Source organism: Hyperoodon ampullatus (assembly GCF_949752795.1).
Source record: "Hyperoodon ampullatus genome assembly, chromosome: 13".
Taxonomy (NCBI): Eukaryota; Metazoa; Chordata; class Mammalia; order Artiodactyla; family Ziphiidae; genus Hyperoodon; species Hyperoodon ampullatus.
Window position 1 is genome coordinate 45,944,391 of NC_136926.1, and position 19,669 is coordinate 45,964,059.

The window sequence follows — 19,669 nt, forward strand, 5'->3', positions numbered from 1 at the left end:
TGAAGGTGCTTTTTCATTCTTGATTTTTTAAATTTGCATTTTCTCTTTTTTTCTTGGTCATCCCAACTAAAGTTGTTCAATCGATTTTTAAAAAGTATATCATTTGAGAAAATTCTCTATTATTTTTCTATTCTTATTTCATTTATTTTTATCTTTGCCTTTATTATTTCCTTTCTTCTGCTTTCTTTGTATTTTATTTGTTTTTCTGTATCTGGTTTCTTAAGGTTGACTCAGGCTATTGATTTGAAATGTTTCTTCCTTTTTTTTTTTTTTTAAATGCTGAGCCTTCTTTTAATTTATTTATTTATTATTATTATTATTATTATTTTTTGGCCGTGTTGGGTCTTTGTTTCTGTGCAAGTGCTTTCTCTAGTTGTGGCAAGCGGGGGCCACTCTTCATCGTGGTGCGTGGGCCTCTCACTGTTGTGGCCTCTCTCGTTGCGGAGCACAGGCTCCAGACGCACAGGCTCAGTAGTTGTGGCTCATGGGCTTAGTTGCTCTGCGGCATGTGGGATCTTCCCAAACCAGGGCTTGAACACGTGTCCCCTGTATTAGCAGGCAGATTCTCAACCACTGCGCCACCAGGGAAGCCCATCTTCCTTTTTTAATGTAAGCATTTATAGCTATTTATTTCCTTCTGTACACTGCTAATTCTGCAAAATAGTTCTCCTGAATTTTAAAGCTTCTGGTGTCCTTGTTGAGTTTTTACCCTTGTTTTTAATCTTTTATCTAGGGATCTGCCCTGAGTCAGCATAAACATCTCATTAGTTTTGAATGCTCCCTCCTTAGATGGCTCTGCTAGGGGGATAGACAGTCTTTCAGACTTCCAGGGATGACTATTACAATATTTTTAAGCCTGGCTTCCTGAAGTCACCCCTGGATCAGAGTAGCTTATTGTTTAGTCAGATTTAAGAATTATAATGTGGTGGTGAATATTATTCAAAGTCATGATTCTCATACGCAGACCAACAAAGTATCTAAAGCCTGGGCTCTTTCCACTGCTTACTTCCATGTTCTAGTTTCAACACTAGTTTTACCAATACTATTCATCTTCTGACTCTTCTTACTGGGTTATTTTTCTCATAGACCATATGGATGACCAGGGGAAAGATTTAAATATGATAGGACACTTGCGGGCAAATTGGAGAAAATACATAGCTAGGACTCTATATTATTAGTATATATCTATATTAATCCATTTTCATCATTGTCCAAAAAAGTCTAACACATACATACTATTTCTCTGTTGTATATGATAAAAATACATTTTCTTGGCAGGTTTCTGATTCATAGACTTGAATTTCTGTCAACTTTTTCACTAATTGTAGTGCTTCCTTGTCACAGTTTCTTAAAACTAATGATGTAAAATAAGAGCCATCACAAGAAGACACACTGGAAACTAAAATAATCTAGCAGAGTCATGCTTAGGTCAGTGAATATGTGCATTTTATGAAGCTGTTAATATGTGTCTTAAATAAAAAGAAACAGATTAGCAAATTGCTGAAAAATTCACATCAAAGAATATTCTCTCTGTGTCTGTCTCTGTCTCTTTTTCTCTTAGTAAGGAATGGAATATGCTATACTTTTAAGGAACTAAAGATATCCAAAGTGGCTCTTTTCAATGTAAGAAATATTTTCATTTTTTTCTGAATGGCTGGATTTGAGATAAAGAATATACTAAATTCAACATTACTGCTCATTACTTGGAAGCAATTTTGTGTTAAGTAGGGAGTTATTCTATGATCTATTTATTCTTCATTTCTAGCGTTGAAGTAATTTTGAGTATTTCAAGGTCATTCTTTAAAGAAGGATGGACAATTTTTGGCAATTCTGGCTTAGTCATTACACATAAAAGAAACATTAGTTAAGTTCAAAATGAGGTAGTAACACTTCCCCCTGAATTAGCTCACCAGCCAGTGGAAGTCAATCGATTTTATTTGATTTACACCTAATACTTTTTGACAGTTGTAAGGAATGTGGTTACCACAGTGATTTTTGCATCAACACAACCATCAAGGAGAGATGGCTGTATTTTCTTTGTTAAATTAGAGCTAGGCTACTCTACCTTATTTACATCCTTAAGTACAGCTGAATTGGAATGTTTATGCCACTAATGAACATATGCTCCAAAGAGGGGATAGCCGGACACTTATGCAGAGGCTCATGTTATTTGGGACTTCAGTTTTCTGTGTCTAAAAACATACTCTTATTTACTGAGAGCTCAGTGTCTGCTAATGATGAACCAATACCCTAGAAAACAAAAGAAAAAATTTTTCTAGGGAGATTAGAATACACTGTGACTGGCCAACATGTTCCATTTTTATTTAAGTGCAGGAAGCCAGTTTATTTTCAGACCACTGCTTAGTAACTATGTAGGCAGAACAACAGGAATTTAATAACCTTAATACAACTCTCCATAAAGTCTAATTTTGTTTTTTAAAGCATTATATAAATAAATTTTAGTAACTCCATATTTCATTTTTCCCCATTAAGAAATTAAAAAACACACATTTGTCTACGCAAAGTTTTAGAGAAATAAAATCAACTTCTTTCATGATTGACTCCATCCCCACCATCACCAAAATCACTACCAGCAACAACAAAACAAAGCAAGGAGGCAAAAAAAAAAAAAAATCTGGAGCCTTTGTTTAATTCACAGTTTCTTATATTTAAAGGATCATGGGTAGTTTAGGTAAAATCTATTAATGTCCTGAAAACATTTTAGCTTTTTGAGAAATCCTGTCTTACAGAGGAGTATTCATCAGACACAATCCCTTCTACAGGAATAACCTACCGTAGGAGACCAAAATATAGATATTAAAATATTGTGCCCTTTTGTTAGTGCACTCAGATCCGAGAAACAGGATTAACAAGTCTCTAAAACCCATGTGCATATACTTGGAATTTTATCTCTTCATTCTGCCTCTATCTGCACACCTATTCCAAGAAATAACCGAGTTCTTCACAGTTTGATGTTTGTCTGGCACTCAACAATTAGATATAACAATTGTGATATTCTTGTTTTACTCATTGTCTTTTTTCTAAGTTATGATCTGTCCATTCAATTCAAAGGGCATCTACTTCTTTTGTCATCTGAACCAAAATTCACATTACCATATACTAATTCCATGTTAAATTCCATGGTCAGTATCCCTGCTGGTATAATTTCAGTCACACTGATATGAAATCATTCATTCAGGACGTGGAAACAGTTTGGAGGTATATATTTTGCCAGAGTTAATCAGGTAATAACTTTGTATGTCAAGTTATTATATACAAATGTTATTATTAACAGCAAGGGACAGAGCTGGAACTCAAAGCTAAAATGTCCAACCCTATTTTCCAAGTGAAACTGATCTATTTTGATAAAACAATCACTCTGCATTACAGAGTACTTATTATCTGAATCTTTAGAAACTGAGTTTCGTGGAAAAAAGGTCAGCCAAATTTTCCAACGAAAGTCATTATAACATACAAGCATTTACTAAAGAAGTGACTTCTCAAAAATTTCTTCTCACTTACTACTAGCTTAGGGCATATACTTTCTAATGGTGGTAAAATATTTATTAGTTTCACATATCTTTGTGTTGTAAATACAGTTCTATACATGGAAAAGTGAACAAATTATTTAAAAATATTCAGTATTCTATTTGGTGATTTTGGAATCGTTTTTAAATCATACTCAAGCTCACTGACTACTTAGAAGTTGACAGTTTGATCTGTTAATACTCAAATAAAAGAAAATCAATGAGAAGTTTCCACAATGAGTGAACCGAGTACAAGATTATTGATAGGATCTTTTGAAAATTGATGAACCATCACATTTTTTTGTTGTTTCTTAAAAATGCCCCAAAAGTCACTCTCAAAATGCTAAATGAATGGTAGTGTCTGAAATACTGCACACAATATAGAAAGACAAATTATGTCCTTCTGTGAATATTAATGATTGAATTATGTAGTTCTAAAATCTGGAGTGTAGTTGCTGTTATAATCCCAAATGTTATAATATAATACAAAAAAAAGTATTTTTACATGCTTATTTTCTCAAGATAGCCTCCCAATACAACTCTTTTCTTATTATTTATACTCTGAAAATTGTTTCACATTTTAAATGAAGTCACTTAAAGTGGCTGCTTTTTCCCCCAGATAATCCAGTTTTCCTGACAGAAAGTGATTTATCATTTGTCATTAAGAATGTTAAAGCAAACTTCAAAGGATTCATTAATTTTTTCTACAAATATATTTGAGAACCTACCATGTGCCTGGCACTGATCTAATTGTTTTTTGATAAGCAATAAACAAAACCTGCTTACATTGACTCAAATCTTATGAAAGTCTATAAACAGGTAGGTATATCAAGATGTGGTGTAGGATATGAAGAAAAGTTAAGCAATTGTAAAGGGAAACAGAGAGGTGGTAGTTGTATTAGTCAGGGTTCTCCAGAAAAACAGAAAACAGAACCATTAGGGTGCTGTGTGTATGTGTGTGTGTGTGTGGTGTGTATGTGTGTGTGTGTGTGTATATATATATATATATATATATATATGAAGATATATTATAGGAATTGGAAAATGGAGGCCAAGAAGTCCCACAAACTATTATGTACAAGTGGAGAACCAGGAAAGCCATGGTATGATTCAGACTCAGTCCAAAGGCCTGAGAAACAGTCAGTGGTATAACTCCCAGTCAGAATTCAAGGGCACCAGAACAAGTGGCTCTGGGGAGGAAGATATCCCATTTCAAAAGGACGGTGAAAGAGTTCTCCTTTTCTTTGTTCTTTTTTTGTTCCATTTGGGCCCTCAAGAGATTAAATGATGCTCACCGCATTGGTTAATGTTAAGGGCAAAGGGTTAATGAAAGAGTTAAGTGCAGCGTTTCCAGGGTGAGAGCACACTGGACATGCTGAGGAAGAGTAGCCAGGCCACAGTGTTGTGAAGTCACCGGTAAGGGAATAATAATAGGAGATGGAATCAGAGAGTTATCAGGAATAAGAGCATGTCATTCTAAGGATTTTAGATTATATTCTCATATGAGAGGGGGAACCTTTGAAGTTCTGAGCATAGGGGTGAAATGAATTACTTTCGTCTTAAAAGCATAACTATCTGCTGAATAGAGATTGGCATATGTCTCCTGTCTCATAATGCTGAACTGGGGAGAAAGGGCAATAGCAGGGAGGAGACCAGTAAGTAACACTTAATCTACCAGGAGGGAGACTTGATTGGTTTGGGGTGGTAGTCATGGAGGTACTAAGAAACAGTCAGCTTTGGGATATGTTTTAGTAGGAGCTGGTGATGGAGTTATGTGTGAGTGAGAGGGGAGAGAGATTGCTTTAAATATGCTGGTGGAGAAGAATAAATGAGAAAAAAAGTGTTTTTGTTTGTTGGTTAGGTTAGTTTTTCTAGAAGAAGGAGACCCAATTGTAAGTAAAGACTGAGAAGGAAGGACACACTGGAAAGAGAAAAATTGAAAATGCAATATAAGGAAATAATTGGTAGGATATTATTTTACATTAGTCAGGTTGGAGAAAGAAAGAAAGGTACAAGTGGAATAGCTAACTTTGAAGGAAGGGATACTTACTTAAACAGAATACTTCCTTAAACAATGAAGATACAGAGAACTTAAAAGGAAGAGAGCAGGAAAATGAAGAGATATCCATACTAGATGACTTCAATCATGTCTAAATTAAGAGTAAACAGGGTAGTGGTAGAAATGTAATGTTAGTTTTTACTTTATTCAATACAACATAGATCTATTTGTGTTCTTTGACTTTAAAATACCATTTAATTAAAACGGAGACACTGAGTCTAGACTGGTTGAGAAATAAAAAAAGAAACAAATAAAACAAGAGCCCACTGAGAGAAGTATTATTTTGCACATCTCCATATATCTTTCAGTAAAATTTCAGTATGAACTTTGGCAAGAATCAATAACCAAAAGGATTTTATGCCACTGGAATTGTACAGATATTCTCAGAAATGCCCTGTTCAAGGTTAGGAATCCTGATGTTACTCCATTTCGAATCAATAATCCATAGTCTAGTGCTTGCTCCATGACATTTAACCAACACTCTCTTCCATTTGCCAAGCTCAAGGAACTTTCCAACTCTTTCCAGCTCTTACTGTCATGCATTTTATGAGGGAAGGTGGAGGTTAAAGTTCTCTATATGGTTTAAGAGCCTATATGGTTTAAGAGGAAGTTTATTTCCATAGAATTTTGTGAAACTATCAAACAATATTCTCTTGACCTTTCATCTTTAGTAGAAACATGGATGGACAAAAGCAGCAGACATATATGGTAAAACAGAGAGTTTTCTGTGGGAGGGTATCCCATACAAAGGGGAGCCCTACTGACTAGATCCAATTGTTTTCTAGATGTTTTTTAAAGTCTCAATGTGTATTTTACTTTTTTGTTCTCTTCTGTACTATAGTACTTGGTGTCTGAAAGAGAGCTTACTAGATAATCCTAGAAAAGCATCTCTATTGGTTGGTGGTTGCTAAGGTAATGCTTCTGTCCACTAGTTCATATTGTAAAGAAGTCTTTGGGAGGCAGTAGCTAAAAAGAAGTCACACCAAATAGTGGTATATTACAGGCAACCTTAAAAGCTAAGGGAGCTCATGTTCTAAGAATAGATGGAGCCTACTGTATCTTCTTCAATTATGTCACGTAGTCCCAATTTCTTGCATAAATATTTAATATTTTATATCTTCCAGCTCTTTGAACCTGCCACCAAAGTATGTTTCTCTAGGTAAACTCTCAGCATAGCCCTGATCCCATTCACATCATTGAAAGGTACGAGCATGCTAGCTCAGAGGGAAGCAGCCAGAATTTAGTATGCTTCTTCAAAGCTGTCAGCTTTATTCAGTGTAAATTTCTGAAGTCTGGAAGCCTGGCTGCCTGGCAGAATGTTTCGCCCTCTCACTGTCATACTGGTGATCACTGTCTTCACACTACCAGCAAGGCCATCACATCTCCTCAGTCGTGAGAGACAAGTGTTACGGTAACACTTGGTTTCTTAAGAATCACTGTCCTGGTAGCTCAGAAGCCTTCATGATTTCAGTTGACACGTGTTCTGCATTGGCAAGGCTAGACCTCATTTCACAGAGAATTGGAAAAGAAAGTTGAAATTATACATGAAAACTAAAATTCTTAACTTAGGAGTCACATATAATCTTTCTCAAGATGCAAAGCTTGCAATGAGATGCAAATGACAACAGCTTTTTCTATTATAAACTATTCATCACTACAAAAGTGACCTTCTGACATCTATGTCCGTATTATCTCTGAAGACTTCTTAAATTACAGTATTCAAAAATTGTAAAAAAAAAAAAAAAATTGCTCCACAATTACACCTCTGGCCAGTGTTACACAATGAGTTTTCCTAGGACTCTTTTCATCTTTTCTTCTGCCTATGCAGCAGGTGGGATATGTGGTTTAGCTCAGCTCCCATTCACTTGGACTCTGAGTAATTTAAATGAAATATCCTAGAAGTAATTTGTGTTAACTAATCCCCTCTGGAAGAACTTACATTAGGTCCTTGGGGAAGTCTGTCATTTTTATTTGATGTTATAAGAATTTATACCCTGACAAGCACACTATCAGGGCATCACTAGTAGTATCAATTTAATTAAGGTAGTGTGAGCTCTTCTCTAGTTTGCACAGTTTAATGTCTCAGTCTTTTATAATTTAGTGGGTCAGAAAACTGGTGTTCAGTTTACTACCCCGGTTTGTTTCCTTTTCCTAAAGTGTGACTTGAATTGTTAAAACCATTCTTTTTTCATTTGGTGTGAATGTGGATAGATATATATTTTATAATTCTTATTGTATATTTGAGTCACTTAGTATCAGATGGCCTTCTAGTCCTACCCTCTATATGTTAAGAAACATTTAAAAATAAAATTAGTGGATCAGTTGTAATTGGATTGACTAATCTATTAAATAATATATAAAAGATATCAGACTTTTGAGATGTATTAAGATTTTTGAGAGAGCTTCCGTTTCTTGTGAGAAACAAAAGACATAATATTTGATGTATGAAATATAATAGTGTTTTTAAAATGAAAATGATTCTGTCTGGCATGTAACTATATTAACTTTATCAATCTATAATCATTTAAAATTAACCAATGTTTTGTTAATTATGTAACTCATTATAGGCAGCAGAAAGTGTAGAAAGAGTATAGTGTAGAAAGAGTGTTTAATTTTGAAATAAAAATTTTTGTTCAATAAAGAGTGAATTCTGCAATTAATTAGTTATGTAACACACGGGGACACACCCTATTCAAGCTGGAAAAGAGCATCAGCTGTCATTTCTACAAAACCTCACAACTGTAGTTGAGTGATACAAATACAGGTGTAGGTATAGGTATTGATAGGTATTGGTATAGGTAGAGAGACAAGAGAGGTAGAGATAGACATATGTAGCAGATAGGTAAGAATTTCTGACCAAAATACACAGCTTTTATATGAATAATCAATTCTTTCTAGCCTAAATCCTTTGTTGTGTGAATTTTAATTACTCACTTTCATTTTTGTGACATAAAATGTGAATATTGGATAAGACATATAGGCATTTAAGGACATTTTCAGTTTTAAAACTGTGAACCTAAATGCTAAGAATCTAGTTTCTGAAATTATATATGTTCACATGTATATATATATTATATAAATACATATATATAGATAATATATCTGCATATATATGTTATGAATCTGGACAAATGTATGGACATATGTCCATAATTATACTATCATGCATAGTATTTTCCCTGTCCTAAAAATCCTCTTTGCCCTGCCTTTGCATCTCTCCCCTCTTCCCTTGAATCTACTGATTTTTTTATTGCTTCCATAGTTTTGCTCTTATGTCATATAATTGGAATCACACTGCATGGAGCCTTCTCCAATTGGCTTCTTTCACTTAGTAATACGTATTTAAGTTCCCACCATGTCTTTTTATGGCTTTATATCTCATCTCTTTTTAGCACTGCATAATATTTCATTGTCTGAATGTACCACAGTTTATTTTTCCATTCACCTATTAGACATCCTGTTTGCTTCCAAGTCCTGGCAATTATCAATAAAGTTTCTATAAACATTCATCTGCAGGTTTTTTGTGTGGACATAAATTTTCAACTCCTTTGGGTCAATTCCAAGGAGTGTGATTTCTGAATTGTATGGTAAGAGTATATTTAATTTTGTAAGAAACTCCAAACTGTCTTCCAAGATGGCTTTACCATTTTGGGTTCCTACCAGCAATGAATGAGAATTCCCATACCTCCATATTTGGGCCAGCATTTGGTGTTCTGGATTTTGGCCATTTTAATAGATGGTTAGTGGTATTTCATTGTTGTTTTAATTGGTGTTTCCCTGATGACATAAGATGTAGAGCATCTTTTCATAGAGAAGTTTTTCATAGGGCATCTTCTCATAAAGATGACATACTTGCCATCCTTATATCTTCTCTGCTGAGGTGTCTGTTCAGGTCTTTGGCCCATTTTTAATCATCATTATTATTATTATTATTTTTTGTGGTATGCGGGCGTTTCACCGCTGTGGCCTCTCCCGTTGCGGAGCACAGGCTCTGGACGCGCGGGCTCAGCGGCCATGGCTCACGGGCCCAGCCGCTCCACGGCATGTGGGATCTTCCCGGACCGGGGCATGAACCCGTGTCCCCTGCATAGGCAGGCGGACTCTCAACCACTGCGCCACCAGGGAAGCCCTCATTATTTTTTTTATATAGATTTACCTTTTTCTGTTTTTAAAACAAAATTCATTTCTTTTGTCTTTTTGCTATTGATTGCTACTTTTATTTCTATAATGGGAAGATGTGGTCTCTGTAATTTTTTTTTTTTTTTTTTTTTTTTTTTTTTTTTTTTTTTTTTTTTTTTTTGCGGTACGCGGGCCTCTCCCTGTTGTGGCCTCTCCCTGTTGTGGCCCCTCCCGTTGCGGAGCATAGGCTCCGGACGCGCAGGCTCAGCGGCCATGGCTCACGGGCCCAGTCGCTCCATGGCATGTGGGATCCTCCCGGACTGGGGCACGAACCCGCGTCCCCTGCATCGGCAGGTGGACTCTCAACCACTGCACCACCAGGGAAGCCCTGTAATTATTTTTTTAAACTTTTTTGAGAGGTTGTTTTTTTTGGCACAGTATGTGATTATTCATTTGTAAATGTTCCTTGTATACTCAAGAAGAATGTGGATTCACTAGATTTGATAGCAGTGTGTTTTAATTGCCCCACAGTGTCAAGCAAACACATTATTAAGTTGTTTAAATCATCTACAACTTCATTGTTTTAATTGTGTTTTGACCTATCAATAATTAAGAGTGCCATTTTGAAATCGCCCACCCTAATGGTGGATTTTAAAACATTTTTCTGTTGTTCTAACAAATTTTGTTTTTATATTTTGTGAATGTTTATTAGGTGCATGAAGGTTTTGACTTCATACAGCTTCCTGGGGAGCTGATGTTTTCTTATTATATGGGAACCATCTTTATTCTTAAGACTTTTTGCCCTAAATTATATTTTGAATAATATAAACAGCAATCTTTTAGTTAGTGTTTTATTACTTTCTATCTCTTGCATTTTAATCTTTTTTTATGTTTTAAGTGAATCTCTTGTAAAAAGTACAAAGCTCATTAAAAAATACTATATGACAATTATCTTTTAAATGGTACATTTTGTCTAATACTTTAAATTTGATCACAATTTATAGACTTTCTGTTTATTCTGCTTTTGCTATGCTTCTTCTATGTTCTTTGATATCATTTTCCATTTAACTTTTTAATCATTTAAAAATTCCTACTTTTTTTCCCTCTCTGCTGGTTTGGGTGTTTTATACTCTCTCTTTTATTTTAAAGGCAATATCACTGAAACTTTACCACTTTATGCAAGGTAATACATGAAGTTAATGTCTTAATCATCTTCCTAAATAAAAGCTTAGGATCTTTTACTCTGTATCAACATACTTCTAATTTCCATAACATTTTTACCACAAATTTTCATTCTGCCCTTTTTTATACTCTATCAATTAGACATTATCCTTGTCAGTATTTTCTGTAGACAAACTACATGAAAATACATTGTAGTACTGAGCTACATGCTCAGCATTTCTTCTCTCATCTTAGATTGTTAGGGATCACTTTTGTTATTTTGAAAATTTGTCCATTAGAAGTTTGCTTTGTGTAATTTTCACGGTAGTAAGTACAAATTTTGATGGAAAATATGTTTATTTTTCCTTTGTTCTTGAACGATGATTTTTAGTGCACAAATTTCAGATTTTATGGTCAATTTCTTCCCAAATTCTGAAGAGATTACAGGACCGAATTCCAACTTTTTCTTTTGCTGTTTTGAAGTATGCTAATCACCTAATTGCTATTTATTTACAGGTAATTTTTAAATTTCAGTATTCTTCAGTTTCTCACAATGGGTTTACCTCGTAATTTTCTTTTATTTTAGCCTGCTTAGTATACATTATACTTTCTTCTTCTGTAGATTCATCATCAGTTTTGGTTAAAACTCAGTTATTATTTATTTATATTGCTTTTTCTTATCATTCTTTCTATGTGTTCTTGGTGACTTTCATTAGACATGTGTAAACTATCCCATTAGTTATTCATATTTCTTAACCTCATTTAAAAATATTTTTATATTCTTATCTTCTGGGGCTACATTCTAAATAATTAAAAACTTGTCTTTTGAGTTATTAATTCATTCTTTACCTGTGTCTAATTTTCTTTTTGCACACTTACTGAGTTTTTTTGTGTCAATATTTTATTTCTATTTCCTTATGTTTTATTTTTATTATTTTTCAAATCTGATAATTTCAGAATGTGTCTTCTTGGTTGTTTTTTATTTTCCATTTAAAAATTCCTGAAACATTTCCTAAATATTTAGTAATTTAAAAAAAAATTGGGGGGATCTTAATTCTTTTACATGCAGTAAAAAATTATGTCCCATGAAGGATTTAATTTATTTTGTAGTGGAAGGTCATTTTAAAATATCTTGTCTGCCTTAAGGTCAGAAATTGAAATTCATCTTTTTTCCATGTTACAGTTTTTGAATATAGAGTATTTTAAAATATAATTGCACTAATATTGTACATAAACTTTGGTATCATCTCTACGTCACAAGCTTTTTCCACGTTAAAAAATATCCTAGCAATAATAATAGCCCAGCAAATGACTATGGTATTATATATGTAATCATTTAATGATGCTGTATATATCATCAGTTTTTGTTGTTACAAGAATATCTTATGATCAAGTTAATGATCAATTTATACTGCCATTGGCAATATATGAAAGTTGCTTTTTCACTAGAAGAGGACATGGCCACTATTTTTTTTTCTGGTATGGTAACTTAGTGGTCAAAATGTATATCTATACTTAATTTATATTAATTTAATTATTAGAAAACATGAAAATAGCTTTCTTATGCCCTTCTTTTGTGAATTATATGATCAAATGATTTGCCTATTTTTGAAAATGAATTTTATTTATTTTCCTGATTTCTACCAATGCACTCAATGTGCTAACCCTTGGCCATATTCTACAAATAGGGTTCTCATTTGAAAATCAATTTGGATTACATGCTATATACTAAAGTTTTTAGTTCTTATGATACTGAAACCAAGTACATCTTTAATTGTGATATTTATTATCATTTTGAATTTTAGTATTTTCCCTTAAGAAGTCTGACACTTAGTTTCATTTTCTTTCAGACTTACCAAATTTTCAGTTGTATCTTTATTTATTTAACAAGATTTTAAAAATTTGCAATGTTATGAGAGGTTAAAAAAATAGGTTTCTTTAAAGCAAATAATTAATAAATTGTCCCAACACCATATATTGAATAATCTTTGTACTCTCCATTAATTTGTAATGGTATGCTTTATAAACACCTGGCTTATAGTAATCTATCCCATTTGCCTATCTATCTAGTCTTTGCCAATAGCACAGTTAATTTGTTATGTCTCAGTAAAGGATACCTCAATCCATCTAGTTGCTCAAGCTGAAAAGTGGGAATCATTATTGATGTCTTGAAATTTTCTAATTTTTACTTCATGTATTCCCTTTCTTGATTCTAATTTCATACCTCCTGCCAAATCACAAGTACAAATCACCATCACCTCTTGCCTAGTCCCTAGATATACCCTCCTAACTGGCTTCTTAGCTTCCAATTTTATATTTTTCTACTAAATTCTCCAGTGCATCAAAGCCATATTTTTAAAACATAATGATATTGTTTCCTTGTTTGAAACCCTTTTAATTGCTTCCCATGGCTTTCTTTGTTTGCACTACAAAGCACAAAACAGTGTTCTCCATATCCATTGCTTGCCTTATAACACATTCTTTCCCACAGGTCACTTTTACATCTTTCTTTACTATTTTGATTACTTTTATTTAGGAATAAAAGTACTGAAGAAAGTAAATATGTGAATGGATTTATAACTATATTTTTAAATCAACGAATACATTAATCCCGTTAAAAAACTAAGCACTGAGCTAGCAAGTGGCATTAGAAATTTGAACAAAACTAGCCTTTGATTTCACGTAGTTGACAATCAACATTGAACATGGCAAAAGAAGGGCATTTATGTCAGAGAAAGCTACGTAAGCAAAGACAGTTTAGTTTGAGCATAGGCAGTGAGAGAAACAAAGCAAAAGTTATTTTCTTCCATCCAATAAATATTTGAGCATCCACTATGTGTCAGGTATTAGTAAATATGCTGAATATAAAGTGGTGAAATGAATAAGTAATCCCAGCCCAGGTGAAGCCTATGAGTAGTTGTAAGACCTTAAGGTAAGTAGAGTAAAGAACAAGTTAAGAAATTTGGATTTCATCCTGTAAACAATTGGGAAGTGCCCTAAATTGAGGAGAAATATGAAACATGTTTGTAATTTAGCAAGACCAACACAGGCACTCTGGGGGAGACTGATCAAAAGTTCTGATACTGAGACCAATGAGATAATTATTGCCAGTAATAAAGGAGTAGAAACTGAAATGAAAGAAGATGAATATTAGAGATGTTATGGAGATAGGATAAACAGGATATGATCAGAGATTAAATGTAAGAGAGGATTGAAATATTAGACTCTTACAGAATTTCCAAATTTTTGACATGGGTGGATGGTAAATAAAGAATCCAAGTAGAAAGAGAGGAAATCTAGAAGAAAGAACACATATGAGGAAAATGATGAAACCAGTTTGGAGCATAGTCAGACTCAAGTGTCCATGGGCATCCAAGTGAAAATTAATAAGAAATTGAATAGAATGCACCTATATATAATCACACATCATAGGATGACAGCAGTATGTATTCAGGATTTCTTGTCTATCACCAGGAAGTTATCTAATTATTGTATATGAAATAGAAGTGAACTTTGATTTGATGCTATTATAATATGACAATGGCCAGAAGTCTACATTTTACTTTAAAATTTAGATCATCACAGGAATTCAGGCTCACTGGGGACTAAGATTACTACCTTTTTCTCAGTAGAACTAAAGTCTTAATTCTTGCTAACAGAACTAACAAAAACATTGCTGGACCAGGTAATTTTTTCCTACTTATATTTATTTGCAATATTTTCCTTTTGTCTTTGAAAATAGTTACGGGTCATAAATTATCACAGCCAACAAACCAGTCAGTTGACCAAGACAATCAATGACAATGGAAATTCATGTGTCCTCATTTATAACTGTTGGAAGAACATATTTTTTTCCATATTGAAAAATACCTAACTAATGGGATCTATACATTTTCCAAAAGGCAAGGTCTAAAAAGAAGCAAGCAAATTGAAATTTCTTTCCTATTCCCTTTCTTGAACCAGAAGACAGATAAACAGAAATAAAACTCTGTCTCTCTATTCTTTGTTTTAGTTTCTTGGTTCAATGGTCTTCAGTTACTGTGTATTGAGTCTTTGAGTGCTTTTGATTTAAAGAAATCTGCTCCTAATATTCCTTAAAAGGTGTCATTTTAGAACTTGTAGTGATTTTTTCCCACTCTTTGTGCAGTATATTTAAACTATTTTATGGTTGTTTTATAAATGCTATGAACATCTGGGGTTTTAAAAAGTCATATATATTTCTAGTGTTTTATCACCTTAGTAAAAACTACATTTTATTCAATTGTGCTGTACATATCTGGGACATTTTTGTGCTGTATATATCTGGGACAGTTTTGGCTTATAAATGTAATGTGTTGAATAAGCACGAAAAGAGTAACAGTATTTGTTTTAAATGACACACATAATAGGCAGAACATCAAAATAGTGTTTAAACTTCAATCCCAGTGTTCACAGGTCACTTGTCACAAGCTACAAGGTCATGGTTCTTTTGGACCCCAAAAAACAGCCTGAAATGTGGTTATATTTTCAGATGTTTCTCCAATAGTCACCTCTTTGGGCAACAGATTTTCTGAGGCTGTCCAAAAGGAAATTAGTAAGTGCTCTTCCCTGCAATTAATTTCAGATGTCTATGGGAAAATTCTGATTGACAAAATGATTATGGGTGGGTGGATGAACAAAATACATGTTACTGGTCTTGTCCTATGGATTTTTGTACATTTATAGAATCAATTTAAATGATGCTTACAAAATAAAGGAGTTTTAGTCATTTTCCTTTCAATGCAAAACACAAGTAAAATGTAAATTCTTCAACATTTTAATAGGTTGCAACACTGACTTGAAACAGATCGCAGATTTGGAACTGCATGAAGCCAACAAAGCAAAGGTTCACATCCCCTCCACACACACCCTGCAGAAATTTCCACTGTTCATTTATATTTTACCCATAAGGTTCACCATATTATGAATAGTTACTTACAAAAATATATATTTAAAATTGCCATATTTTTATAGAATATTAAAAATAGCCAATAAGATTAAAGTAGACTTTCTGTGTATAATCTTATTTAATAAGTTAAAAAAATTACTGAGTATCTTTAATATGTGAGTGTTTATGTAGATTTTTCATTATAATTACTTAAATGAAAACATATAGTCCATTGGCTAAATATAAAAGTAAAATGAATTAGAAAACCCTCAACTGCATAAGTTTCAATATGCACCTGAATAAAAACTAACTGGATAATTTAAGGTTAACTTATATGAGATATTGTTCTGAATTTGGAGGAATAGATGTAAAATGTCCTTGTTTCTTTGTGATGATAGGATACACTTAATCTTTAAAATTTTTTGATTGAATTTTTATTGAGTTAATTTATAGATTCACATACGATTGTTAAAACATAAGAGATTTTGTGTACAGTTTCCTTCGATGATAATATCTTGCAAAACCAGGATATTGACATTGCTGCCATCCACTGACCTTATTCAAAATTCCCATGTTTAATGGTACTCCAAGTTGTGTGTGTGTGTGTATGTGTGTGTGTGTGGTGTGCACATGTGTATTTAGTTCAAAACAATTGTATCACGTGTAAAGGTTTTTATATCCACCGCCACAGACAAGATATAGAATATTTCCATCCCACCCCCTACTTCCTGCTGCATACCTAACTCCTGGCAACCACTAAGCTGTTCTCCATTTAATATTTTTTCATTTTAAAATGTTGTATAAATAGAATCTTACAGTATGCAACCTTTCTGGATTAGCTTAGCTTATTTCACTCAGCAAAATTCGCATGAGTTTCATCAAAGTTGTTATGTTATCAATAGCCTTTGCTTTTTTATTGTTGAATTGTATTCCATGGAATCAGTATATTATGGTTTGATAAGCCGTTCACCAGTTGAAGGGCATCTACTGTTTTTAATTAAAAAAATTTAATGCATTTATGACCATTAATGCACAGGCTATGATCTTTAAGCTTACATTTTTGAATAAATATATTTTCTTTTCTCTGAGATAAAATGCCCAGGGACATAACTGCTAGGTCCTATAGTAATTGCATATGGTAATTTATAAGAAGCAAAAAGAAACTGCCAAACTATTTCCAAAGTGGCTATACATTTAACATATCATCAGCAATGTATGAGTTATCCAGTTTTTTGCATCCTCATCATCATTTAGGGTTGTCACTATTTTTTTGTATTATAGCCATTGTGATAGAAATGTTGTGACCTAAAAATATGACTAATTGTGTGTTAATCTTGTATTCTGCAACCTCTCTGAACACATTTATTATTATCTAAGAGTTTGTTTATAGGTTCCTTGGGATTTTCTATGCTGAAAGTTATATCATCTGTAAATTAGGGCAATTTTATTTCCTCCTTTCTAAACTTTAATGACTTTAATTTTCTTTCTTGCCTTATTGTAATGCCTTAATCACTCATATGTGATATTTTATATCTGAGTCTATGGCTATAATGTATAGGGTTAAACAATAAGCATTTTAAATGCACTGTTCCCATGGTTTCCATTAAAGTAGATTCAGTAGAGGTAGATGATATGTATATTTTAATTATAAAAGTAACACATTTTTTAATATAAAATTCAGAAAATCCTGGGAAAAAGAAAATATAAAATCTCTGTATTCCTACTATAAAGATTTAACCAATGTTAGTCTTTAATTATATATTGATATTGAAACATAATATCCAAAAAGATCATTTTTAAAACTAGTGAAATGATAAAATTGGGCATTCTTCAGAAGTTGGTTACTATTTTTATTTTCTGCTTTGTGAATTGTCTGCCCTTATCCTTTGTCAAATTTTAAAGTAAAGTCCTAATGTTTGAGAAGAAGTTTTAAAATTGGTCTCTCCTATAACACACAGATTATTGAAAGGAAAACTATTCAAAGGGAACCAAATCCAGAAGCTTCACCTACTCTGAAGTTACTTTAGAGTGATCTGAGCTACTCTTAGAAACAAGCCTTTCTCTTTGTATCCTAGAAATCTTTTAACACTGCTAACCACCTCTATAATACTTTCTTGGTTAAGGCACATGCCACCAGGCAGGAGTATACCATATTCTCTTCATAAAGAGAGGTACAACCAGGAATGGATATTTAGTGCATTTTTTTGATATCAAATAGTAAGAAAAAATATGCATTTATTGCTTACAATATGGGATGTTATTTATTTCATCAGTTTTAATACTAGCCACTTAAAGCAAGAGAGTTGTAATTTTTTAAATATTGCTAGCTACTCATAGCTCTATATTAAAAATTAAATTTGTACAATAGATTATAATCTTTATCCAGAAATAAAAATATAATAAACACAGGAAAAAGTACAGCTAGACACATCATAGTCAAACTTTGGTGATACTGAAAAACTGATGGAAATTGAAGATAAAAACACCATACTGAATGTAGCCAGAAAAAAAATCAAATTAGAATACAGGAGTAAAGTGACAGAAATAACAATTAACATCACTATATCTTTTAACAATATTGAAAGAGGGGTTATAGGATAAGATATACAAAAATGGCAGCAGTTTGGAGAAAACACTGAGGAATTTTATGAACTAGAATTTTTTTAATGACTGGATCTATGTCCCCATAATCTGACCCCCACCCAAGTACTTGCTTTATTTAATTTAATTGGATAGTATGTTAGAGTAAACATTCAATCTCAGTTTCTTTAAACTATAACTTAGTTACCTTGAATAGCTTTTTTAAACTTTATGAAACATTTTTAATTTGCTAAGGAATTTGTAGAAGTTTAAATGGGCTAATGTACATAAATTGCCCACCATAGTTTCTGATTATCATTAAAGTGTAACATATAAATTCAGTTTCCTAATCAAGTAATTTCTAATTTGTTATACTTGTTTATTTTAAATTCTATATGCTCCTAATTTGTGCTATATTTTAGATGGATGGATAGCAAACAGATACAGTATACCTATACAGTTAACATTGCTATATTAACACAGGGAAAAGTGCCTACGTACCAAATTTAAATGTTATATGGTATGAGATATTATATCAGAATCATAGAATCAGTTCTTATTAAGTGTAAAAAAACAATCACTCTATCTAGCTGACAGTGCCAGGCTAGATTCAATATTGTAAAACAAATAGAGATCTGAAAGTAATGGGAGCAATTTCGCCAGATCTACTATTGACTATACCTACCTGAAATCACTGTGCCACAAGAATAAACAAATGTGAAGAGTATCTCTAAAAAAAGTACAAAAAAAAATTTAATGGGACAAAAAGAAATCATGGTTTGAATACGTCTCCAAATATATCTTCAGATAACTTTTATGGTTCAAATTTTATGTCTTAAAACATAAAATTAAAGGATTCATCTAACAAATATCCATGAGTGGGATCTATTCTTAAACCTCTGAGTGTTTTAGCTTAATTATGTCTGCTATTAAAATGACTGTATTCTAAATGAGAAAATCAAACCCACTACATATATGTATAATTTGCCTTTCAATTCTGAAAAAGTTCTTCACTAAAAATAATTAGGTGGAAAATTTTCCCCCAAGTGTAAAGCTTAAGTAGGTATCACATAGAAGCTTTTGCTATATGATCCTTTTGCTATTTTCCCCTTAGCAAGCAGATAAAGAATTGGGTCTTAAAATGTATGAAAACAAGCAGAAATGAATGACTAAAATTACTGGTGATTTTCTGCAATCATAGAAAGGCAAATGATAATAACAATTCAACTCTTACTTTCTCTTTCAATAAATGTATTATGTATACTGGTGTGCAATAGGTGTGCAATCTGTTTTCTTTTTTCCATTTATGCAAATTTC